Below are 27,742 nucleotides of genomic sequence, written 5' to 3' on the forward strand. Positions count from 1 at the left end.
TGTCCATACTGATTGGGTTAACTCTTGTCAATGAAATAGTATGAAGGAAATCTGTGAGCTCTATCGGCATGACTCTTGCCGATCTATCTTCTTCCATCGGAGCTAGGAGTAGCAAGTATGACGTTATCTTGATGATCCAATGAAGTTGACTTTGGTCATCAAGATAACTTTGGGTTTTCGGGAAGATTGCGTCAGTGTTATGCCGATGACCTGATGGAGCTATCTTAAGCTGTCCGGGTTGTCATCGGCTATTGGAGGTACCGGTCTTGAAATAGGCTGATACCTGATGAAGTCACCTTTGGTGATCGGGTATTGGGTCGACATGATGAAGACTACACCGAAGTCCCAATGAGGTCTTCTCTTGTCTATCAGAGATTGAGATAACATTTCAAGGTTGGTGCCGATGTCCCGATGAAGTCCGCTCTTGGTTATCAGAGATCGGAGTAACATTTTAGATGCTTTACCGATGACCCGATGGAGTCACCTTCGGTGATCAGGTGATTAGGTTTATTGTTTGAAAGCTATACCAATGGCCGATGGAGCGAAGACCGACTATGGGAGCGAGATCAAACCAAGATCCAAAAAGGTTAACTCGCAGACACTAAGGATACGACTGACGGTGTATTTGAATATGAACCGAACTGACTCCTTGCTGCATGTGGGATAATTTTATTTTCCATGAATGCAGATAGACACACGCAGATGGTTAGACTTCAATCCATTGGTTTAGTTGCTCAGATGAACCATCGACCAGTTTGGTATTTGAAGCAAAATGTGAATTGAATGAAGAGTTACGAGTTATGATAGCCATTGAGTATGTTGTAACTGTTATCCGAGTGTTGTATGGTACATCTGGAACGACTATTTGACAGAGTGAAAAAGGAAGTCTGTAGACTAGACTTTATTGTATTGTTTTTGACATACTGTTAATAAAGTTGATAGGGTTTTCCCACGTTAACTCTATGTGTTATATCTCTATGTTGTTTATTTGTGTATGCTCATGCTTGTGCTATATTATGTAAATGTTAAGAATTTGTATACACTAGTCTATTCTCCCTTGCAAATTGACATTAGGAAAGTGAATTTCTGCACTAGCTTTCCTTTCAAGTGGTATCAGAGCTTGGCTCATTTTTGTTATCCTTGTTGGGTAGGGTTGGTTTTTTGTGTCAGGTCTGTTTCAGTGGGAGTCTTGCAAAGTGTCTACTTGTTTTACAGTTTGAGATGGCGAGCACCTTAGGGTGCATAAACATGGAGAAGTTTAATGGTTCCAGTTTCAAACTATGGAAACTCAAGATGGAAGACTTGCTGGTCGATAGAGATCTCTGGGGTGTTGTGACTGCAACTTCTAAGCCTTCAGGCATGAAGCAAGAAGATTGGGATTTAGCCGACGGGAAGGCAAGGGGTCTAATTAGGCTATGTCTTGCTGATTCTGTTATGTTAAACGTCCATGAGGAGAAGATTGCACATCTTCTCTGGAATAAGTTGGGAGATATTTATCAAGGCAAATCCTTCGTGAATAAAATTTTCTTCAGGAAGAAGGTGTACTCTCTGAAGATGGATGCAAAAACACCATTAGCAGATCACTTAAATGCAATCAACATGGTTCTTGCATAGTTAACTTCTGTTGGTGTGTCCATCCAAGAAGAACAACATTGCATGTTGTTGCTGTGTTCATTGCCTGACTCTTGGGAACACTTGGTGATGGCTATCAATAGTACTGCAACCTAGTTCAAGATGGATACTATGGTTAATACTCTTTTGTTAGAAGAAATGAGAAAGAAGTCTTTTGAGATGACAAAAGATGCACTCTCTGTTCGAGGCAAACCGAAGGACAAAGACAAGAAGAAAGGGAAGAAGTCCAAGTCTCAAGAGATATTTAAATCTCTAGTTAAGAAGTCAAAGGTGAAATGCTGGAACTGTGGGCAGAAATGGCATATTTGAAAGGATTGCAAGGAGGAGAAGAAGAAGAAGTATTTTGACACTGAATCTTCTCAAAGTGATGTAGATGTATTTGTAGCAGCCATGGTAGTTCCTACTTCAGATGACACTTGGTTAGTAGATTCTAGCGCGTCTTTCTACATGAACTCCCATAAGGAGTGGTTCTTGAAGTATGAACCATATGCTGGTGGAAAGGTATACCTGGCTAGTGATTCTACATTGGAGATTGTAGGGAGAGGCATAATAAAAATTTAGTTCCCAAATGGTAGAGTGAAGGGGATAAACAGAGTTCTTCATATACTAGGTCTGACAAAAAATATTCTCTTTGTAAGTAAACTTAATGATGCCCGAGTGCAAGTTACATTTGCATCTGGTGGTTGCAAGATGACTAGGGGTTCCATTGTATTGGCAAAGGGTGGTCATTTTGGTACTTTATATAAGTTAAATGCTGAACCTATATGTTGTAATGTGGCCTCTAAAAAGTCAGTTAAGATAATTGTAATGATGCATAATGCTCATTATTTGGATGCTAAACTTCTTGTTGAGAAAACAATGCTCTAGTGTAATAGGTTAGGCCACATAGGTGAAAAAGGTTTAAAAGCCTTGAAGAATAAGAATCTGGTTGAAGGTCTAGATGATTCTAGTTTTGAGTTTGATTTTTGTGAACATTGCATATATGGAAAACATAACCGAGTTTAGTTTTATTCCAGTTCCCATAAGTCTTTTGATATTCTGGATTATGTTTACTCTGATGTGTTTGGTCCAGTGGATGTACCTTCTCTATCTAAGTCTAAATACTATGTATCTTTTGTAGATGATTATTCAAGGAGGGCATTTGTGTACTTTCTTAAAAGTAAATCAGAAGTCTTTAGTCGGTTTAAGGAGTTTAAGAACCTTGTTGAAAATCAGACTGGAAGAAAGATTAAATGTTTAAGAACAGACAATGGTGGTGAATTTTGTAGTGCAAATTTTGACAAGTACTGTGTTGATCATGGAATTAAGAGACAAGACTATACCTTACACTCCACAACAGAATGGAGTTGCAGAAAGGTTGAATCGGTCTTTGATGGAGAAAGCAAGGAGCATGTTGAGCGGAGTTGGGCTAGAACAAAATTTATGGGCTAAAGTAGTTGCTACAACATGTTACCTACTGAATCATTCTCCTACTTCAACATTGGTTGACAAAACACCTATGGAAGCATGGTCTAGTAAGAAACCCTCTTTAAGGAACCTTCGTATTTTTGGTGCAGAGGCATATGCTCATGTGCTTGATGTTAATAGATCTAAATTGGACAACAAAGCGATGAAATGTATCTTCATTGGCTATGGAGTTGGTGTGAAAGGATATAAACTTTGGAATTTGGTGACTGGTAAGGTTGTATACAATAGAAGTGTGATTTTTCATGAGTCGAAGCCTAAGTCACTAGATCATAATATAGGAAAGAAAGGAGAAGCTAAGGTTGAAATTCCTCCAACAAAAGAAGAGTCTCCAGAGATACCTGAAGATGAGGAGAGTTCAAGAAGTTCAAGTAGTTCTGAAGAACAACATGATGATGAGCCTCCTATGGAACCTCAAGAAGCCCCAACACCAGAGTTGAGAAGATCTACTCGAGAGAGGCGACAACCTAATATGTATACACCTAATAAGTACAGTCATTCTATGTTGAATGTTAATTGTACTTATGCTTTACTTGTAGATATTGATGAGACCATGACTTTCAAAGAAGCAATTGAAATGCCTGATTTAGATTCCTGGTTGGAAGCCATGAATGATGAAATGTCATTGTTGGATAAAAATGGAACTTGGGATTTGGTGCCATTGCCTAAAGGCAGAAAGCCTATAGGCTACAAGTGGGTGTTCAAAAAGAAGTATGGTCCAGATGACAATATTGACAAGTACAAAGCAAGACTGGTTGCAAAGGGGTATTCACAAAAGGAAGGTATTGACTTTGGGGAAATTTTCTCTCCTGTAGCTAAGCTAACATCTATTAGATTTCTCTTGTCACTTGCAGCAGCATATGATTGGGAGATTGAGCAGATGGATGTGAAGACAACATTTCTTCATGGTGACCTTGAAGAAGAAATTTATATGTCCTAGCCTGAGCACTTTGTGGAAAAAGGTAAAGAACATCTAGTATGCAAACTCAAGAAGTCTCTGTATGGTTTGAAATAGTCTCGCAGAATGTTGTATCAAAAGTATGATACTTTTGTTTTGTCCTTAGGATTTGTGAGATCAAAAGCTGATCATTGTGTTTACTACAAAACTGATGGTGATAGGATTCTTATCATAGCTTTGTATGTAGATGATATGTTGTTCATAGGAAATACAAAAGGTATGATCTCAGATTTAAAATCTTAGCTTTCTATGAAATTTGAAATGAAGGATTTAGGACCAACAAATTACATTCTAGGAATGGAGATCAAAAGAGATAGATCTAAGAGGAAACTTTGGCTCATCCAAAGAAAATATGTAACCAATGTTCTTGACAAGTTTCATATGTCTGACTGTAAACCACAGGTTGTTCCCATCTTGCAGGGAACTAAGTTGTCTGTGCTGGATAGTCTGAAATCTCCAAAAGAGATTGAAGACATTAAAAGTGTACCTTATGCAAGTGCTATAGGCAGTTTGATGTATGCTATGGTCTGTACAAGACCAGACATTGCTCTACTAGTGGGAGTACTTAGCAGGTTTATGTCAAATCCAGGGAAACCACACTAGGATGTTGTAAAGAGAGTGTTCAAATACCTGAAGGGTACTTCAGACCTTGCATTGTGTTATCATGGTAATATGAAGGATTCAAAGAGAACTCTCAACATTTGTGGTTATACAGATTCTGATTGGGCAGGAGATATTGACAGCAGGAGATCCACTAGTGGATATGTTTTTGTCCTTAAAGGTGGAGCAATTAGTTAGATGAGCAAGTGGAAAGATATAGTCGCTTTGTCCACTATAGAGGTAGAATACATGGCGGCCACACATGCTTGTAAAGAAGCATTCTGGCTTAGGCGTTTGAGTTCAAATATTGGTTTTGATGCAGGGCAGGTTGAAATCTAGAGTGATAGTCAGAGTGCCATATGTTTGGAAAAGAATCCTACTTTCCATGCCAGATCGAAACATGTTGATGTTTAGTATCACTTCGTTCGTGACATGGTGGAAGATGGAAAAGTTTACCTTAACAAGGTAGACACTCTGGAAAATGTTGCAGATGCCTTGATGAAACCAGTGAGCATGCACAAGTTCACGTGGTGTTCAAATTCTATGGGTCTTCATACCCATGTCTCTCAGTAATGTCTGAAATGGTATTTGGTCCAGTGAATTCCTCATTAAGTGGGAGTTTGTTGGAAATGTGCCTCTAATTCACTTGACCATTGTCCATACTGATCAGGTTAACTCTTGCTGATGAAACAGTATGAAGGAAATCTGTGAGCTCTATTAGCATGACTCTTGCCGATGTATCTTCTTCCATCAAATCTTGGAGTAGTAGGTACGACGTTATCCCGATGATCTGATGAAGTCAACTTCGGTCATCAAGATAACTTTGGGTTTTCGGGAAGATTGCATCAGCGTTATGCCGGTGACTCGATGGAGCTATCTTAAGCGGTCCGGGTAGTCATTGGCTATCAAAGGTACCGGTCTAGAGTTAGATTGATACTTGATGAAGTCGCCTTCGACGATCAGGTATTGTTTCGACGTGATGAAGACTACACCGAAGTCTCAATGAGGTCTTCTCTTGTCTATCAAAGATTGGGATAACATCTTAAGGTTGGTGCCGATGTCTCGATGAATTCCGCTCTTGGTTATCAGAGATCGGAGTAACATTTTAGATGCTTTACCGATGACCCGATGGAGTCGCCTTTGGCGATTGGGTATCATTGGGTGATTGGGTTTTTTGTTTGAAAGCTATACCGATGGCCGATGGAGCGAAGACCGACTGCGGGAGTGAGATCGAACCAAGATCCAAAAAGGTTAACTCTCGGACACTAAGGATGCGAGTGATGGTGTATTTGAATACAAACTGACTCGAGTCCTTGCTGTATGTGGGATAATTAATTTTCCATGAATGCAAACTGACGCAGGTAGAAGGTTAGACTTCAAGTCGTTGGTTTAGTTGCTCAGATGAACCATCGACTAGTTTGGTATTTGAAGCAAATGTGAACTAAATGAAGAGTTACAAGTTACAATAGCCATTGAGTATGTTGTAACTATTATCCGAGTGTTGTATGGTACATCTGGAATGACTATTTGATAGAGTGAAAAAGGAACTCTGTAGACTGGACTTTATTATATTGTTTTTGACATATTGTTAATAAAGTCGATTATCTGTTGGTGGTGGGTTTTTCTCCTGAAAGGGTTTTCCCATGTTAACTTTGTGTGTTATATCTCTATGTTGTTTATTTGTGTATGCTCATGCTTGTGCCATATTCTGTAAATGTGAAGAATTTGTATACACTAGTCTATTCTCCCCTGCAAATTGACATTAGGAAAGTGAATTTTTGCACTTGCTTTCCTTTCAAAACATGGTAAAATTTAAAAACTAATTGCAAATGTATAGTCAATATGTACATCACTTATTATAAACTATTACAATTACTTGTCAAAAAACCACAGAAACAATTCTCTATCCATGAAACTATCTTTTGAGGATGTTGCTTCACCATGTTGGTTATCCATTTTAGGCTTTACCCCAGATGCACTACCCTCACACTTTTGAACTCCATGTGAGATTGGATGAGAAAAGAGGAAAGAAATTGCAAAGTATTTATCCTTTAGTGCTTTAATCTGGGCTGCATCAAGCTCATTTCTGTGGATCTGCAGAGCATTATATAGTCTCTAGGGATCATCATTGCGTATGGCTTGCACACAAGCATAAAAAATTTCACCTGACTTAGAATGCTTGAGGTCCCATTTGGGAAAAAGTCCCTAGATATAACCATTACCTGAACGCAAGTTGTATTATTTCACACATTTGAAAAGTTCACCATGTTTCAAAAACCTTGGTATAACAAAGTCATCAACAATAATCTTCAACAATTCAAAGGACTATAGGCTATCCAAGCAGTTTGATAGGAATATAGAGAGGAGCTGGGAGGGAAAAAGAAGTTGATGAGCCACAAGAGACAAGATACCTTCCCCTATTATAGTTTTGATGGCATCTAAATGATTAGGACAAGACACTTTGAAAACCCTACTTATTTCCCCATCATCGAGTGGTTCTGCGAAAGGCAATTCTCCCATTCTTGTTTTCATAGGGACCCTAAATTTTTTCAAGTAATGGTCCATACTCAGAGAAATACGAAAAATATAGACATCTTATGAGAGATTAAAAGTCCCAATTACCAACTAGTAATTTGAAAAAGTTGGCAAAACAAGTAACAATATCTGAGAGAGAAATCCTTTTTACCTAAACAAGACTGGTTGAAGGCAATGGAATTCGAAGAATTCAAGAAATTTAAACCTAGACGGAGAGAAACTTCTGTAATACATGTCGAGCAAAACCTGAACACCACATGAACTGTCTGACCAAACTCCTTCAACTAATAACTTTCTTGCATATGTTTGAGTAAATAAATAGGGCAATTTATTCATGTTTCCAGAAACAACAATCATGAACAGATATGCGATATCAATATCATAGCTTGGAATACAAAAAGTTGCCATTGTTAAGTGATTTTTTGCAGTAATATGTGTAGAGGTGGAGTGCGAATGTACTTGGAGAAATCAAATCCATTTAAAATTACATCTAAAATTGACAGCTTGGTTGTCATCGAGGTATGCAGTACAAAACAAGTGGTGCCAAGTAATTAATCACTAACATACAACCAAATAATGAAGGTTTGAAGTATGCGCTAGCACTTGTGTGAGTAGCAGAGAAGGTCAAGTCATCTATGTGGGAATTATTGCATTTTCTAATGCATTAATGTGAAAAATCTTGCAATATTCTAATTGCAACCACCTCATCCTTTAGATGTCGAAATTGTAGGAAAGTGCGAAGGCCACATAAGCTATCACGAACTGGAGTGGAGCCATGTCAGCATTATTTTGTGGAAAATTTGAAACTCCTTTTGATGATGGCAAATACGCTAGGTAGAATTTAAGACCTTAATTTGTGGAAATTTTGAAATACCTTTTGATGACGCTAATAACTCCAGGTAGACTTGAAGTAGATATACAATATGTCTATATGATAGTCGACAAAGGGCCAAAAAAAATTCTTGCAACACAAAATTAATTAGTACCAAACATCAGACAAATGTGTCATGTTTTCTTGCTTGAGCAATAGCTATGTTTGCCAATTTACTCACTGCTTTATTGGATTCCCTGTATACATGATTTATCTGATATGAATTAAAAAAATGAGCATTTGTTTAACTTTTTGTAGGATATATGCAATCTTCCAGTTGCAAATTGATTGCTCCCTACAAGCATTGATAGTTAGAAAAGAATCCCCTTCAATTAAGAGCTTTTTAATTTTTAATTCCTTTACCATTTGTAAACCATAGAGTAATGCTTGTATTTCTGCTTGATCATTGGTTCCTTCTGGTAGATAAATTGAATTAGCTTGGAGTAGCTCTCCCTTATAATTTCTCAAGAGGATCTTCGCTCCAGAAAGGCCTGGATTACCTTTCGAAGAGCCATCAAAATTCAGTTTAATATAATTGCATTGGGGAGGATGCCATTTTACCTAACTTCTATCGATCTTTGTAAAATTTCCCACATGTTGAATTCCTTTAAATGGAAAAGAAAGTTGAGGTCATATGTTTAGCTGAGTTGCATCCCAATCTGTAAAGACAAATGATACATTCTTTGACTTAGAAACATAAACGTTTGTAATTTTGCACAAGGATTATTCAAATCCAACAATAACAATTATAATTGATGAGGATTGTTTTCTAAAAATCCGTTTGTTTCTCTCCCACCATATAGACCAAATTAAAGTTGAGGGGATAATTCTCCAAATACATGCCAAAAAAGAGCTTTTATGCATAACAAGACATGTTGTGAACATGTCCCACAACTTTTGTGGTGAAGGTGAATGCCATTGAAGTTTTGATCTCACATAGTCCCAACATTTAGAAGTTAAAGAATGATTAATAAAGAGATGGTCTATATCCTCATATGGTCCATTACAAAGTACACAAGGAAAAGGGGCTTGGGATATCCCTAGCCTAACTAAATGATCACTTGTGAGGATTATATGTTTCAAAGCTAGTCAACTGAAACATCCAGGTTTAGAAAGAATGCCAAGAGACCAACAAAAGGTTAAACCTCTTTGAGCATTGAATTGACCTTGTTGAGCTATTGCAACTTTACACCTAAGTTTGACTGTGTATCATCCTTTCTTTGAAGGTGCCCAAATGAGAGTATTATTTTGAAATGTAACAAAAACTTGTTGGCATTCAATAGCTACAATGAGTTGGTCTTGAAGATTTTGTAACATAAATGAAGCTTCCAATTTTTTACAGCATACTCTCCCTATTTGTGTGTCTGTAGAACTAAAATAATCCTTAACCTTTATGCCAATTGTTTGTGAGAAATATTGGTGAGCTTCATAGAATTAATGAACTGAATGTAGAGATAGAAAAGCATTTCATGAATCACATCAAAAAGAGGCTAATTCCCCATTATGAACATGCCAAGTGAGGTGAGGTAAAATCAAGTCTCGGCAGCTGAGAATTAAGTTCCACATAGCTGATCCACAAGGAGGATTTTTAATAGTGAAGATTCTAGACATGGAATCTAAATATAGATACTTAGCCTGAAGTAGCTTAGCCCAAGTTGTTGATGGTTTTTCCTACATTTTCCACACTAGTTTTGCTCCCAAGGAAAGATTTCTAGCCACTAAATTATATACACCTGCACCACCTAAGGATTTATTGGAACAAATTCTATTTATTGAAATCAAAGGAATCTTCTTCTTCTCATCAACATTGTATTTCCAAATAAAATACTTGATTAGATATTCTATAGCTGAAATGACTGACCGTGGTGGTTTGAGTAAAACCATATAATAATTTGGGATAGCAGATAAAATTGTTTTGATCATTACAATTCTACCCGATAATGAGAGCCATCTACCCTTCCAAGAAGAAATCCTATTCTGAATAGCTTAAATAAACTTGTCCCAATATGAAGCTCCAGAAACTCCATTGAAGAAGGGGATGCATAAATACCAAGAGGGGAGCTCAGCGTGATGGAATCCTAAGATATCCCTGAGTGACTTTTGTGTATTGTTATTAGAATTGAATATAAACACTTTTTATTTTTTGATTTGAAGCCAACATATATGTTTCCAATACATTCTTTATATTTATGGCTTCCCCATCTAAAGCCTGTCCAAAAAGGATTGTATTGTCTACAAATAAAGAATGTGTAACATCAATCTGAGTTTTCTGAATTCTTACCCCTTTCCATAGCCCTTCTAAGTTTGACTTTTTGATAGACCTTCTCAATACCTCAACCAAAATAATAAATAATAGAGGAGACAACGGATCTCCTTGTCCAATTCCTTGAGAAGAAGGAAATAATCTTGTTGCTGATCCATTGATTAATACTGAGAATCTGGCCCCTGAAATACAAGCACATATCCATCTTCCCAGTCTTTTGTCAAAGCTAATTTATAGAAGACATCCATAAGGAAATCCTAGTTGACTCTGTCATAAGCCTTCATCATGTCCAAATTAATGATTAAAGCTTGTACCTTTTGAGTAGAAATTGAATGTAAGATTTCATGTGCAAAAATGGGACCGTCTGATGTCTCTCTTCCTAGAACAAAACATCCCTATTCAGATGATATAAAATTTGGAATGAGATGTTTCAACCTCAAGTAGATTGCTTTTGTGAAAATTTTATAAATTGTATTACACAATGAAATAAGCCTAAAATCATAGAATGAAACTGGAGATTGAACTTTTGGGATAAGTGCAATATGGGTAATATTAAATTGCGACATCATGCTACTAGATCGTCTAGATTCTTCCAGTGCTTTCAGTAGGTCAAACATATAAAATCCCAACATTTTTGTAAAAAAAAGAGCAGTAAATCCACTCGAACTTGGAGCTTTATCTATGGTCATAGAGAAAATGACCTTACGGAGCTCTTTGGTGCAAGGGCACCCTTCTAAGGTCTTCCTCCATGTGATTTTGTTGGAATTTTGCTTCTTTAAGAAGCCATGTAAATGTAATAAGAGCTAAGAGCTCATTGGTCTTGTTTAGGTCCTAGGTTCTTAAGTCTAGGTTAAGTTTTCTTGTGGAGTAGAGGGTATGTGTGCCTTTGATGTGTTTGGGGTCCTTTTGACATGGTTGTGTCCATAGGATAGCCCAAGGTAGGCTCAAAAGCCAAGAAAAGCAACATTGTAGAAGTTGCTCAAAAGTTGTAAAAAGTTGCATGACAACTGTTCAAAGTTGTCATGCAACTTTTCCACCAAATGGGTCATAACCTTAGTTTGGCATTAGGAACCCTAACCATGGCACACCGGCTGAGGCAGAGACACTATAAGTTGTTGCAAACCCTAAAATGGGTTGTTGGATGTCAGATTGTATGGCCAAGAGAAAAGACCTTGATTGTGACTGTGTTTTTGTTGCTGATCAGCACAAATGAAGCATTAATAGGTTGATAATGCATTGTTTTATGAACTAAATGGTGTTGAGAGTCTTAAATTGTGTATATACTTTCATTTTGAGCACTTAGGGTAGGTTCTTGTGTGTTTGTAATTATTTTGTGAAGTACTATGTCACTGTCCAGTTTTGGACTATTTTGTGTAATGGATTAATAACTCCTATCCCCATTGTGGAGACACCATGAAACCATGGGGAATAGGAGTGAAAAACTTGTACAAAATTCCAAAGCAAGTAAGGCCCTTGAAGATGCAAGGAAGTCTTTCAAAGACCCACTCCTAGGCGAGACTAGACTATGCCCGGCTAGGAAGGGTTGAAGTTGCAGAGGTCCATGAGAGCAAGGTAGGACAAGGAGGGAGGCACCCTTTGGAGGAGGTGTAGAGGGATGTGTGAAGCACCATTGGTGAGAAGGAGGAGCTTCCAGCAATCCAGATAAGGTGGCAAAGATAGTAAACCATCACTGTGACCCAAGCAGGCCTTAGAACCCTTGTAAAAAACCCTCAAAAAACCCCAAAATTCACCTAGGGCAGTGTACGGACACTTGGAGGCCCAAAACTAGAAAAATATTTGAGCCCTTGCCAAATGAATAGTAGTCCTTTTGGGAAGATTCACAAGTGTGTGCATCATTTGCAAGAGGAAAACCTAAAAGTCCGGAATGGAGGCCTAATTGGGCACATTCCTTGTAGCCCTATTTTGTAGGAAAAAAACAAAATAGTGAGATCGGTAAGGAAATGGAAGGTTAAAACCTCTTGGGGGCATGAATGGATGGAAAACCATGTCAAAGACCTATCCTATCCTTGCTAGGACCTAAGAAGGTGAAGGAGGAGCTAAACCCTTATTAGCCTATGTGAGGGTTTTTGATGCTTGAGAGTAGGTGTGACTTTAGGAGGAGTATCACAGATTGTTGGTGGGTGGATTAGGCAAGGTCAAGGGATTCCACAAGAAAGGGAAGTCCTAGAGACCCTAGGGTGTGGTTGAAACACCTAGTGATCCAAGGAGAGGATCAAGGAGCATAGACTAGGCTAGTCTATCCCTTTCCCTTTCCCATCAGATTGGTATCAGAGCAAGTTAAAGATTTGGTGGACCATGCATGTCTCTATATTTTGGTGAATCAGTAGGGGAGAACACAAGGGTCATTAATGCAGATCTGGCTAGGGAGGTAGAAGAGCAAAAGGAGAAAAATAGACTCCTTGAAGATGCTATGAGTGAAATAAGGAACAAGCTGCAAGAAGTGTTGATCATAGAGCACAAGAACTCTGGGGTGTGGACAATAGTGACAGAGGCAAGAAAGCTATTGATCTTGATGACATCATACCTGAAGCAGACCCCTTAATCAATGAAGAACCTTTTGTAAAGGCCATCAAGGCTTTGAATACAAAAGCTTTTGAAGGATTGCCACATTTAAGTGGTAGGATGGACATTGACACTGTCATGGAATGGATTGAGGGTATGGAGAACCACTTTGAGTGTGAAGGTGTGACAGAAGCTCAAAAGGTTAAGGTTACCAAATCAAGACTAAGGGGAGCAGCCTTGACATGGTAGAAGTACTTGCAAGAAGAGAGAGTTAGCATGGGAAAGCTACCTATAGCCAACTGGAAGGCCATGGTGAGTAAGATCAAGGAGAACTACTTACCAAAGGATTATGAAGTCCAATTTCATAAGAAGAGATAGGGATTGAAGCAGAAAGACCTTGATGTGACCTCCTACATAGAGGAGTTTCAAAAGCTTTGTCTTAGATCAAAAGTCCAAGAGGACGAATCTATCAAGGTGGCTAGGTATCTAAGTGGCCTAAAGTGGAACATTCAAGAGGAGATAAGCCTATAGACTCCTACCACTATCCAAAAATGTCGTCAGCTTGCTGCTAAGGTGGAAGAGAGGAACAAAAGGAAGGGAGACTCTAAAAATAGGGGTAGAGGCAGAGGTAGAGATCAAATGAATTACCGAGGTGGTTACCAAGGCAAGGCAAATGAGCAAAGGAATCAAGGAGAGTCCAAGTTGACTGAACATAGCAGTGAAACCAATCTCAGAGGAGGCCATTCTAGAGGAAGAGGTGCACAAGGGGGTCCAAGTAGGGGTAGAGGTACCCGCAGGGGTAACTCCTACTTTGCAACCATGAAATGCTACAACTCTGGTCAATTGGGACACCTGACCTATAGATGCCCTGACAAGCCTACCTCATCAAATAGTGGAAAGAGGGTTGCTTATGCTCATGAAGACACATCAAGCATCAAAACACCTAAGGTGGACCATATTGAATCAGAGATTGGGGAGAATCTGATGTTTAATAGAGTCTTGATAAGACAACCGGTTAAAGATGAACCTAAGCATAGGAGAGCATTGTTTAGGGTGAGATGCAAAATCTTTGGTAAAGTTTGCAAGGTGATTGTTGATTCAGGGTCAACTGATAACATCATATCAGATGAGGCAGCAAAGAAGTTGAAACTCACAAAGATACCCCACACTAGCCCTTACAAGGTGACATGGTTCAATCAAGAGTAGAGTGTGCTTGTCAATGAACATACTTGGGTGGAGTTTTCTATTGGAGGGTACAAGGATAAGATTCTTTGTGATGTGTTACCCATGGATGCTTGTCATCTGCTGCTAGGTAGACCCTGGCAATTTGATAGGAAGATGATCTATGATGGAGAGGAGAACTCCATTTCCTTCAAGAAGGATAGCAAAACTTTTAAGATTCAGTCTTTGATAGAGAGTGCTGAGGGAATCTCAAGAACACCTAGTGTCTTACTCAATACTAGTAAAGAGTCCTTACACCTGCTACATGAAGAGGAGATAGTGGGATGTGCCATCTTTGTGAAGCCAAAGGAGGAGGAAGATAAGTTGTAGACAGAGGTACCTAAGGAGGTGAAACAAATGTTGCAAGAATATGAAGACATAGTGAGTGATGGAGCACCTGCAACACTTCCACCAAGAAGGTCTATTAGCCATCAAATAGACTTTGTACCCGGTGCATCCCTGCCCATTAAAGAAGCATATAAGCTCACATCTGACTAAAATAAGGAGGTGGTAAGGCAAGTGTAGGAGTTGTTGGATCAAGGACTGATTAAGAAGAGCATCAGCCCTTGTGCAATCCCGATAGTGTTAGCAACAAAGAAGGGAGGCAAGTGGAGGATTTGTACTGATTGAAGGGAAATCAATAGGATCACCATAAGGTACAAATTTCCCATTTCTAGAATAGAGGATTTGATGGACTGTTTAGGAGGTGCCATGTATTTTACCAAGTTGGACCTTAAAAGTGGTTATCATCAGATTAGAATTAAGGAGGGTGATGAGTGGAAGACCGCTTTTAAGACCACATAAAGGGTTGTATGAATGGCTTGTGATGCCATTTGGACTTACCAATGCCCCAAGCACCTTCATGAGGTTGATGAATGAGGTGTTGAAGGACTTCACAGGTAGGTTTGTGGTAGTGTACTTAGATGACATACTCATCTATAGGAGAACCAAAGAGGAGCACCTTGAACATTTGAGGTTAGTCCTAGAGAGGTTGCATGAAGAGAAGTTGGCAATCAACCTAGAGAAGTGTGACTTTTTGAAGCAAGAGTTAGTCTACTTGGGGTTTGTGGTGTCTAAGGGAACCTTGAAGATGGATCTAAGCAAAGTGGAGGCAATCTTGAATTGGCCTACCCCTAAAACAGGGATTGAAGTTAGGAGTTTCCATGGTTTAGCCCAATTCTATCGAAAGTTTGTGAGGAACTTCAGTGGCATATGTGCACCAGTACTTGACACCATAAAAGGAGGCCTTAAAACTAAGTTCAAATGGACTGAACAAGCTGATAAAGCATTCCAATTATTGAAGCAAGAAGTAGCCACAAAACCCATCCCAGTCTTACCTACTTTTGACAAACTATTCACATTGGAGTGTGATGCAAGTGGAATTGCAGTAGGGGGTGTATTGAGTCAAGAGGGAAGGCCTCTGGCATTTTTCAGTGAGAAGCTTAATGAGGCAAGGAAGAGGTATTCTGCATATGATCTAGAGTTGTATGCACTAGTTCAATCTCTTAGGAAATGGAGGCATTACCTACTCCCAAAGGAATTTGTGGTGTTCACAGATAACTAGGCTTTGAGTTACATCAACACTCAAGAGAAGCTTAGCAACAAAAATTTGAAGTGGATGGAGTACCTCCAATCTTTTACTTTTACCATCAAGCATAAAAAGGGGCAGCTTAACAAGGTGGTAGATGCTTTGAGCCGGAAGTTGTCGACTATCCAAGAGTTACAATTGTAGAGCATAGGGATAGAAGGTTTCAAGGATCTCTATGAAGAAGATGAGGACTTCTCATCAGCCTACAAGGTCTGCAAGGAGTTTGAGAATCACTTTCATGGTGATTATGCAGACTACACCTTTCAAAATGGTCTCTTGTTCAAAGGCAATCAGTTATGTGTACCTAGAGGATCCATGAGAGAAAATCTCATACAAGAGAAGCACAATGGTAGTCTAAGTGGACACTTTGGAATCAATAAAACTTTGGATCTAGTAGAGAGGTACTACTATTGGCCCAAGTTGCCAAGGGATGTGAGAAGGTATGTGGAGCAATGTGGTGTGTGTCAAAGGGAAAAAGGAGGAACAAGTAATGCAGGCCTCTATCAACCATTACCGGTCCCAAATAGGCCTTGGGAGTGTGTGAGCATGGACTTTATGGTGGGACTCCCCAAGACAAAGATAGGTATGGATAGCATCTATGTGGTGGTATTCAAATTTTCTAAGATGAGCCATTTCATTCCATGTAGAACTACTCATGATGCTAGTTATATTGCACATTTCTTCTTTAAGGAGATTGTAAGGATTCATGGACTCCCATTAAATATTGTTTCAGATAGGGATAGCAAGTTCATGGGCCATTTTTGGCAAACCTTATGGAGGAGACTAGGAACTAATTTGTCATTTAGCTCAACTTACCATCCACAAACTGATGGTCAAACTGAAGTCATTAACAAGGTGTTAGGCAACTTGTTGAGGTGTCTAACCAAGGAGTATGGGCAAACATGGGATCGAGTTATTCCACAAGCTGAGTATGCTTACAATGATAGTGTAAATAGGACCATTGGAAGGAGTCCTTTTGAGGTTGTCTATGATAGACATCCAAGAGGGGTGTGTGAACTAAGAGAACTTGGTTCCATAGAGATGAAGAGTGGGCAAGTAGAGGACTTCACTTAAACCATCAAAGGAAGTCCAAGAACAGGTCAAGAAAGCCATCCTAGAGTCTACTCAAAAACTGAAAGCAAAAGTGGATGTAAGAAGGAGAGAGGTTCAGTTCAAGGTGGGTGAATATGTGATGGTCCATTTGAGAAAAGCTAGAATGCAGAGCAGCAAGCCTACTAAGCTACAGATGAAGAGGGTTGGACCTTGTATAATTCTATCCAAATATGGTGAAAATGCCTACAAGGTGGATCTTCCTTCAGATTTGGCTATATCACCAGTCTTCAATGTTGCTGATCTAATACTATACAAGGGTGAAACAGCAGGGCAAACTGAGAATCAAGCCAAGGTACTACAGGACTTGGATGTGAATGCTTTACCTCAAGTGAAGCAACCCATAGTAGAGGAGATCTTGGATTCAAGGGTGAAGAAGTCTACTAGACACCAGGTCTACATGGAACACTTGGTGAAATGGGTAGCTCAACCTGAGTCTGAAGCCACTTGGATTGAAGAGGGCAGGTTCAAGAAACTTGGTATTAACCCAGCTCTCATCTCTCCCCTACTTCCTTAATTCTATGCAGAGGGGGAGTATGGTGCAGGGGAACCCTTCTAAGGTCTTCCTCCATGTGACTTTGTTGGAATTTTGCTTCTTTAAGAAGCCATGTAAATGTAATAAGAGCTAAGAGCTCATTGATCTTGTTTAGGTCCTAGGTTCTTAAGTCTAGGTTAAGTTTTCTTATGGAGTAGAGGGTATGTGTGCCTTTGATGTGTTTGGGGTCCTTTTGATAGGGTTGTGTCCATAGGATAGCCCAAGGTAGGCTCAAAAGCCAAGAAAAGCAACATTGTAGAAGTTGCTCAAAAGTTGTAAAAAGTTGCATGACAACTTTTCAAAGTTGTCATGCAACTTTTCCACCAAATGGGTCATAACCTTAGTTTGGCATTAGGAACCCTAACCATGGCAAACCAACCAAGGAAGAGACACTATAAGCTATTGCATACCCTAAAATGGGTTGTTGGATGTCAGATTGTATGGCCAAGAGAAAAGACCTTGACTGTGACTATGTTTTTGTTGCCAGTCAGCACAAATGAAGCATTCATAGGTTGATAATGCATTATTTTATGAACTAAACGGTGTTGAGATTCTTACATTGTGTATATAATTTCATTTTGAGCACTTAGGGTAGGTTCTTGTGCATGGTTTTGTGTGTTTGTAATTATTTTGTGAAGTACTCTGTCACTGTCCAGTTTTGGATTGTTTTGTGTAATGGATTAATAACTCCTATCCCCATTGAGGAGACACCATGAAACCATGGGGAATAGGAGTGAAAACCTTGTACAATATTCCAAAGAAAGCAAGGCCCTTGAAGATGCAGGGAAGTCTTTCAAAGACCCACTCCTAGGCGAGACTAGACTATGCCTGGCTAGGAAGGGTTGAAGTTGCAGAGGTCCATGAGAGCAAGGTAGGACAAGGAGGGAGGCACCCTTTGGAGGAGGTGTAGAGGGATGTGTGAAGCACCATTGATGAGAAGGAGGAGCTTCCAGCAATCCAGATAAGGTGGCAAAGATAGTAAACCATCACTGTGACCCAAGCAGGCCTTAAAACCCTTGTAAAAAACCCTCAAAAAACCCCAAAATTCACCTAGGGTAGTGTACAGACACTTGGAGGCCCAAAACCAAAAAAATCTTTGAGCCCTTGCCAAATGAATAGTAGTCCTTTTGGGAAGATTCACAAGTGTGTGCATCATTTGCAAGAGGAAGCCCTAAAAGTTCGGAATGGAGGCCTAATTGGGCACATTCCTTGTAGCCCTATTTTGTAGGAAAAAAACAAAATAGTGAGATCGGTAAGGAAATGGAATGTTAAAAACTCTTGGGGGCACATGAATGGATGGAAAACCATGTCAGAGACTTGTCCTATCCTTGCTAGGACCTAAGAAGGTGAAGGAGGAGCTAAACCCTTATTAGCCTATGTGAGGGTTTTTGATGCTTGAGAGTAGGTGTGACTTTAGGAGGAGTATCACAGATTGTTGGTGGGTGGATTGGGAAAGGTCAGGGGATTCCACAAGAAAGGGAAGCCCTAGAAACCTTAGGGTGTGGTTGAAACACCTGGTGATCCAAGGAGAGGATCAAGGAGCATAGACTAGGCTAGTCTATCCCTTTCCCTTTCCCATCACTCTTCCATTGAAAAAGGTTTAGTCAAGAAACAATTATCCTCTGTAGAGATAATAGAAGGGATGTAATTAATCAATTGGTGCCTATCCTGAAATATTTTATCAGATTGGTAATCTAGGGCTAAAAGAAGATTTGAGAAGAATTGGATCACCTCTTGCTTAATGTCTTCTTCACCCACTAGTTTTTGACCAGTGTTGTTATTAGAAATTGAAAAAATAGTACTTTTTGCTACTAGAATTTGAGTTGATTTATGGAAGAATTTTGTATTCTGATTCCCTTCTTTAAGCCATAGTTCCCTAGATTTATGTCTCCAATATATCTCTTCTCTTTCTAAAAGTTCTTACTCGACTTGTAGTGACTTTTGCTAGAGAAAAGAGGAAGAATCTATCCCATGTTGTATAATTTTCTCATTGATGGCATGCAATTTATTCGATACCAATTCCTTTTTGAATATATTTTTGAACACATTCCTATTTCATACTTGTACTTGTGTTTTGATATATTTTAACTTATGAAATAGCCAAAATTGAAATGTACCATGCACTCTGGGAGCATGCTTCCACCAATGTTTCAAGAGGTGTAGGAGATCTTGATGCCTAAACCACATGGATTGAAACTTAGAAGACACCTTAATTAGCAAAATAGCATTTGGTGCTTGCAAAATTAGACTGATTGAGAAGTGCTCAGACTCAGACCATGGAAGAATTTTTGAGTAAAGCTTGTATTTTTCTGCAATCCACATTACAGGAGACAAGAATCTATCCATCCTGACTGCAATATGAAATAGGCCTTGTCTTTTGTTTGTCCAAGTAAAACAACCCTTTGTAGGAACAATATCAATAAATGCATTGTTTTGAATGAAGGTGTGAAAGTAATTGCTTACTTTAGTTGGAGGGATGATGCCTCCAAGCTTATCAGACAAGGATAGAATTTCATTGAAATACATAGCTAAAATCACTTTGAGGGGCTCATTTATCTCAATGAAAGATTTAATTTATTACTCCATAGTTTACATTTGGCTTGAGTGGAATTAGGAGCATATACATTTATTAGGATAAATTGCAAATCAAATTGGGCGACTTTGAATGCTCGCCAATTTGGACATTCCACTAAATGAAGTAAGGTGAGAGATGTTAACTTCCACAATGCCAACTATAGTGTCCCTACTTGACTTTTATTTCATGCATGATAGACTTATCTAGACACTTTATGGGGTTTTGGATTATGATTATACATGTGTTTCAATTGCTCATGATGATGTTAGACATTACTTGGACATATGCTAGTTTGATGATTTATATAGATGATGACACTATCATTATTGATCATGTGATTTGATGAATATGTGTGTTTGATGGATCATATTAATGCTGATGGATTCTATATGCATTACTATGTTGATGGACTATTGATGGTTTATATTGATCATGGATTTGATGTTATTATTTCACTAACCCTAGTTCATGGTTACATATGATGAGTTGATTATACAACATGTTTGATCATTGTATGATTGTCTTCATGAGAGGGATGATGTCACATCACTCATTGCGAATGGGATGTGCCATTGTGATTCCCTATCACTTGCCTGTTATGATATATATATGTTGTATCATTGCTTCGTGGTTGCAAGATTGTAGGTACCAGACATCGACTCCACCTGGCTCCACAGGTTTGAGCATTTCTTTAAATCCTAATGGTACGTGGTTTAGAGATGACATGAGTTCCCTTCACATACTCTAGGTCTAAGTTGTTCACTTTAAGTCATCAACATCTTGGTGTAATTTGCCATGTCAGTTAGTGAGTTGTGGCTTTGTGAATATGCTAGTTATTGTTGATATATTTGATGTATTTATGTGTGACTTTATAGTTAATAATGTTTAATTTAATTTATGAGATTATTGGCCTTTGAGTTTTTTAATTATTTGATATTTAATGTTTATTTATTTAAAGTTAATTTATGATTTATTTAATATTTATTGTTTAATTTATATTTGTGGTTTATCTATTTATTTAATTATTGTTTATGGTTATTTAAATTTATTTAGTGTTTGATGTTTGTGGCTTAATTGTTTGTTATTTATTAATGCCTTTTAGCTTTAATGTTGATTAATATTTATTAAAGGTTATTTAATAATTTTATTAACCTTTGGGTTATTTATTTAATTACCCATTTGATTTATTTAATCTTAGCCTATAGTACTTGTATAATTTAATTATTATTTATGTGGGAGTAATAAAGTATCTTATGTTATATTCTTGTTAAATCCCACTTATATTTATAAAAGTGTTTTATATTTTCCTTACCTATCCTCCATTCTCATCAGTTGATTTTGAGGTTAGGGTTTTGGCTTGGAGGCTAGGTTCTTAGGCTTGGTATTCCCTTTTATTCGGTAGCCTAAGCCTTTTGTCCGGTTACACTCTTTTGAATCTTTCTACAATTTTTATTTTCAAGCTTGGAATTCGGCTTTGGGGAGCTTGTTGGAATTTTTTGGGCGCTTCATCAAATTTTTTCCATCACTTCTAATCTAGGTTGGAGACATATATTTGAAGATTTGAATTTAGTTTGTATGTTTTCTCCATGTCTATAGAAATGGCTATGTGCGGGTATTCTTTTGGGAGAAAAAATATTTTTGTATAGTTTATACTATAGTTGTGGACAAATATTTCCTTGCATAGTTTATATTATAAAGTTCAACTTTAGGAAAGGGGAAAAATGCTTTATTTTCATTGGCTGGGAGTTTTGCCGTGAGCGGATGACTTTGTGCATTTTCCATATTTTCTTCTAAGGTATATCTTGTTCTTTTCCCTGCGAATGATATTGGTTTCGGGCTTTCATTGTGATTCTGGTTGAATAGAAGGGATTTTGAGAAATGATGAGTAGTCTGTGAATTTATTGATCTGGCTTGGTTGTGAAAGAAACACCATAGAAGCTTCATCACTTCTCTATGAAGGTTCATGACTTGTTTTAGAATGTATTTGCATTCTCTTTTGAGTTGGTGAATGTTTTTTTATGCTATTTGGCTTTGTTAGACTCTCTGTGAGTCCTTGTGTAAAGTTTTTGAGTTCATAGTTGTGTATGGTATTTGATGATTAGTCCTTTTATAGTTTACCATTTATAATTTTGTTTGTTTCTATCATTTTGTCTTGTCTGGGCGTCACTTATCAATCTCATTTCAAGACTTAACCATTTTTACTTGATTTTTTATTTGAAATTGTATTTCTGGATTTCCCTATCAATTTTATGATCTATGTCAGATGCGGTAAATAATTTGTCATATGCACCAATTATTTGGTTAGATGGGGCTACTTATTTTGTCATATGCGCTAAATTGTTAGGCATTGGCACCAAAACATTAAGTAAATGTGCCTCAGAATCAGATGTATGCACTTGAGGAATGTTCAAATTCGCCAATCTATTAATCAGATGCGCCAATATGTGTTTAATGTGTATTTTGCCAGTTTTGTTTTTAGTTCTAGATTTCTGAGTTTGATTTCATACCAAAGGCATTTTGGATGTCTGTTGACATCTTCTAGATTCTGTATTTATCAATTTTGATGATCTTTCAATGGGTTTTGCTTTTATATGATTGATAAGATTCTCTATTTTGGATTGGTGCCCTCTATCATATTGAGAAGCCATGGTAGAGAGGATTGATTTATTGATTTCAGACCAACAAGTTGATGTGCCTTGCTGTTGGTGTTTATTTCATTTGTTGAGTAGATTTGATTGCCTTATTATGGCTTGATGCATTAATCTGCTATGAGGTTCTTGTTGCTTTATTTGACTTTGTGATCTTGGTGTTAGGATTCCCAAAGATACTAAGAGGGGGGGGTGAATCAGTATCTAACCGGTAAAAGAATTTACTTGAATTATGACATGAAAACCACTTCAAAATTGTGTACTGGTAAACTAAAAATAATGTAGTAAAGAAGAACAACAACCACAACATAAGAGACACATAATAATAAAACATTTTAATGAGGAAACCCAGTGTGGGAAAAACCTTGGTGGGATTTGTGACCCACAATATTTGCTTACTGGCCAATAAGGGAATATTACTGTTTACAATAGGGGCTTGCACATGCAGGAAGGCCAAGTGCCTAGAGCTCACTGCTCAGTTACAAAGAAGTCACACTAACTTACAAAATTGGATTATATAAATCCAATGTCTTGTTGGTATTTTGGTATGGTTTTGTCATTGATGTCAACACCTACTAACACTTATCAACTCTGGCACTTTGAAGAATCAGCAATGTTCACCGACAAGCAAGTAACTTATGCACAGTCACTGATATTTGGTACACTGACAAGGATATAATGTTCACTGACACTTGGAATGATATGGAAAACACCTGGTTATGTTGAAGACATCGTTTGGACACTTTGTCTTGGAGATTTGTTCATTGGCACATTCGTATTTGCATATTTGTTGTTACCGACAAATAGGTCCAGGATATACACCAGAAGGCTTATCTATTCCAGATCAACACGACACACTATGGAGATGTTTTATTATTGTTGTAAATGCATCAAGCTGACATGTTGAATTGGTTATTGCATCATATATTATTTTATTTGTAAAATGATTTTATTGTAATATCCTTTAGAGCCGACCTACTAAAATTGGTCTTAGGATATGATATAAATGTAAGATCTTATTTGTAAGATCAGAAGAGGAATGTGAAAAGGAATTGTGAGAAGGTATATGTGAGAATAAGCAGAGCTATACACACAGACATCATTTGAAGGTTGAAGAAGGGTTTTTGTGAAGACAATTAGAACTATACCGGTATTGAATCGAACATATGAACAAGCTATTTTGTGGAGTATTGAATCCACAATAAAAACATTTTAAAAACAATATTATATCCGATGCAATAACAGATTGAACATGTCAGCTTAATGCATTTACAACAATAATTAATCATCTCCATTGCATGCCATGCTGATCTGGAAAAGTTAAATCTGCTGGTGTAACCCTAGATAACCCTGGACCTATTTGCTGGTAAAAGCAAATATGTAAATATGAATATACCAATGATTATTTCATTAAGATAAGATGTCCACACGATGTCTTTGATATTACCAAGTGTCTTTCATATCATTTCAAGTGCCGGTGATCATTATATCCTTCCGGTGAACCATATACTAGTAACTATGCAATAGTTACTTGCTTGCCGGTGAATGCTGCTGGATCTCCAAAGTGCTAGTGTTTTAGTAGGTGTTGACATCAATGACAAAACCATACCAAAATACCCAAAATCTCCCCCTTTGGCATTGATGGCAACAAAAGATGGAAAAACCATCAAAGTGCCAAAACAGAAATGCCAAATACCAAAAACCAACAATCTCCAAAAAGATCATAACCAAAAATCAAAATACATATATAGAGTAACAGTCTCTCCCAAACAACAATCTCTCCCCTTGGAAGCAACATGTGTTATCCAAAGTTTTTCAATACCAATCTCTCCTCAAAAGATAATGTGTTTCTCCATAGATATCTCTCCCCCTTTGACATCAAATGCCAAAGTTACAAAAAAACTAAGTTCATATACAAAATACCGATCAATTCAACATACCAACTACTCCCCCTGAGAAGTAGCTTCCTCATCAAAGACCAGAATAAAAGATTTGTCTACTAATTCTACCGATTGATGACAATCATCAACTGCCTAAGTCTCTATGGGTGGTGGTATGACTCCAAGCTAATCTCTGAGATATTGAAAAGTTTCCTTGGGCAAAGGTTTTGTAAAGATATCTGCAAGCTGTTCTTTAGTATTCACATAAACCAGTTTTATCTCCATTTCTTCAACTTTTTCTCTTAGAAAATTCAATTTGATAGAAACATGTTTTGTTTTAGAATGTAGTACTGGATTCTTAGATATATCAATTGCTGCAGTGTTATCACAATATATAGTAATAGGTTCCTTGCATTTTACCTTTATGTCTTTCAACATTTGCTTAAGCCATAGTACCTGTGTATAGTTAGTTGCTGCTTCAACATATTCTGATTCTGCTATTGATAAAGATGTACAATTATGTTTCTTACTCAACCAATAAACTAGTCTGTTTCCAACAAAGAATGCTCCGTCGGTGGTGCTTTTTCTATCATCCACATCTCCTGCCCAATTTGCATCTGTGTATGCACATAATTCAAAGTTTTCATCTCTAGGATACCATAATCCAAGATTTATAGTGCCTTGTAAGTATCGAAAAATCCTTTTTACTGCTGATTCATGATTTTCTCTAGGATTACTTTGAAATCTTGAAACAATACATATTGCATTCATAATATCAGATCTAGTTTGTGTCAAGTATAGTAAACCTCCTATTATAGATTTGTATCTAGTTGGATTAACAGGTGTAGATTCATCCCTTTGAGATAATTTATCATTTGTAGTCATAGGTGTGCTTACCGGTTTAGAGTTCTCCATCCCAAATTTCTTTAGTAACTCTTTTAAGTATTTGGATTGACTCAAGAATATACCTTTATCAGTCTGTGAAATCTGCAATCCTAAAAAGAATTTTATTTCTCCAATCATAGACATTTCAAATTCTTGCTGCATTTTAATAGAAAATTCCTTACATAAACCATCTTCTCCTCCAAAGATTATATCATCAACAAATACTTCTATAATAAAGATGTCATCATTAGTTATTTTGTAATATAATTGCTGTCTGCATTTCCTTTAGTAAAACTAATCTTTAAAAGATACTTATCCAATCTTGCATACCAAGCTCTTGGAGCTTGTTTTAATCCATACAAAGCTTTTCTTAACCTGCAAACCATATCATTGTCATTTGTCAAAGAAAATCCATCAGGTTGTTCAATATAGACTTCCTCTTCAATATCTCCATTCAAAAATGCACATTTAATATCGATTTGATAAACTTTGTAGTTCTTGTGTGCTGCAAAAGCCAAGAATAATCTGACTGCCTCAATTCTAGCTACTAGTGCAAAGGTTTCATTGTAATCAACTCCTTTCTTCTGAGAATATCCCTTACACACTAGTCTTTCTTTATTTCTGACAACCTTACCATCTTCATTAAGTTTGTTTCTGAATACCCATTTGGTTCCAATTACATTTTTATCTTTAGGTCGGGGAACTAATGTCCAAGTGTTATTTTTCTCAATTTGTTCTAATTCTTCTTCCATAGCTTTAATCCAAAATTTATCTTCACATGCCTCATTAATAGATGATGGTTCAATTTGAGAAATAAGACATACCTCTTCATTTGCCAATCTTCCTCTTGTCATAACTCCTTTAAACTTGTTTCCAATTATCTGATCTTCAGAATGATTTAGTCTTACATACCAGGGTGTCTTTGTTTGCTGTTGTTCTTCAATTATTGTGGAATCCTCAGATGGTACTGGGGTAACTGGATCTTCATTTTGTATCGGTGGATTTAGTGTAGGTTCATTTGTCACAATTTCTGTTGTTGGTTCAGAGTCTGTATACCTTGAAGTTCCTTTGAATTGTTCATCAATTTTTACATTTGTACTCTCAACAATTTTCTGCAATCTCTTGTCAAAACATCTATATGCCTTACTCTTAGATGAATAACCAAGAAATATTCCTTCATCACTTCTAGGATCAAATTTGCCAATATACTCATCTCTTTTGATAAAACATTTACTTCCAAAAATTTTGAAATACTTAAGAGTAGGAGTATTACCAAACCATAGTTCATGAGGGGTCTTACCTGTTTCACCTTTGATGTGAACTTTGTTGAATGTATAGACCGTTGTATTGACTGCTTCTCTCCAATACACATGTGGTAAATTTGGTTCTGATAACATACTTCTTGCTGCAACCAAGATATTTTTGTTTTTCCTTTCAACAACACCATTCTGTTGTGGTGTCTGAGGTGCTGATAGCTGTCTTCTAATTCCTTTCACTTCACATAATGTATTAAATTCCTTAGATGTGAATTCTCCTCCTTGATCTAATCTTAAGCATTTGATTTTCTTACCGGTTTCATTTTCAACCATTTCTTTGAATAGTTTGAACTTTCCAAGTGCTTCTGATTTTTCTCTGAGAAAAGTAACCCAACACATTCTAGAATAGTCATCAATGATTAGCATGAAATATCTATCACCTTGTAAGCTTTTAGTTCTAGCTGGACAACATAAATATGTGTGAATCAAATCAAGAGCAATATTGGATTTTTCTGGAATACTTTTGAAACTAGCTCTAACTTGTTTTCCAAATTGACATTCTTTACATATTGTATTATGAGGTTTGATAATTTTAGGTAAATCTCTAACTGCCTTAGTATTACTGATCTTTACCATGCAATCAAAGTTTACATGACAGAGTCTCTTATGCCATAACTAACTTTCATCTATATGTGCAATAAAGCATGTCTTTTCACTGTTATTCAAATGAAAGATATTACCTCCAGTTTGATTACCGATTGCAATTTCCAAACCAGTTCTATTCATGATTTTGCATTTTTTATTTTCAAATTGTAACTGAAATCCTTTCTCAACTAATTGACCAACACTTAAAAGATTATGCTTTAATCCTTCAACATAGTAAACATTGTCAGTGTTATGCTTACCATCAAGAGATATTGTACCCTTACCTTTGATTGAACAAGCTTTGTCATCTCCAAATCTTACTAAACCTCCATTGTATTCTTGAAAGTTCAAGAATTTACCTTTGTCTCCTATCATATGATGTGAGCATCCCGAGTCAATGATCCATTCATCCTTTACTTCAACTTTAGCTGCTAGGGCTTGTTCTACTAGTTGAGCAGTAGGTGCCGGTTGATATTCTGTTATAGCAATAAAAACCCATCCATTGTCTGCTGGATCCTCATCAAAATCATCAGTCACACCTTCATCAACAATG

Source organism: Cryptomeria japonica, chromosome 10, assembly GCF_030272615.1.
Source record: "Cryptomeria japonica chromosome 10, Sugi_1.0, whole genome shotgun sequence".
Lineage (NCBI taxonomy): Eukaryota > Viridiplantae > Streptophyta > Pinopsida > Cupressales > Cupressaceae > Cryptomeria > Cryptomeria japonica.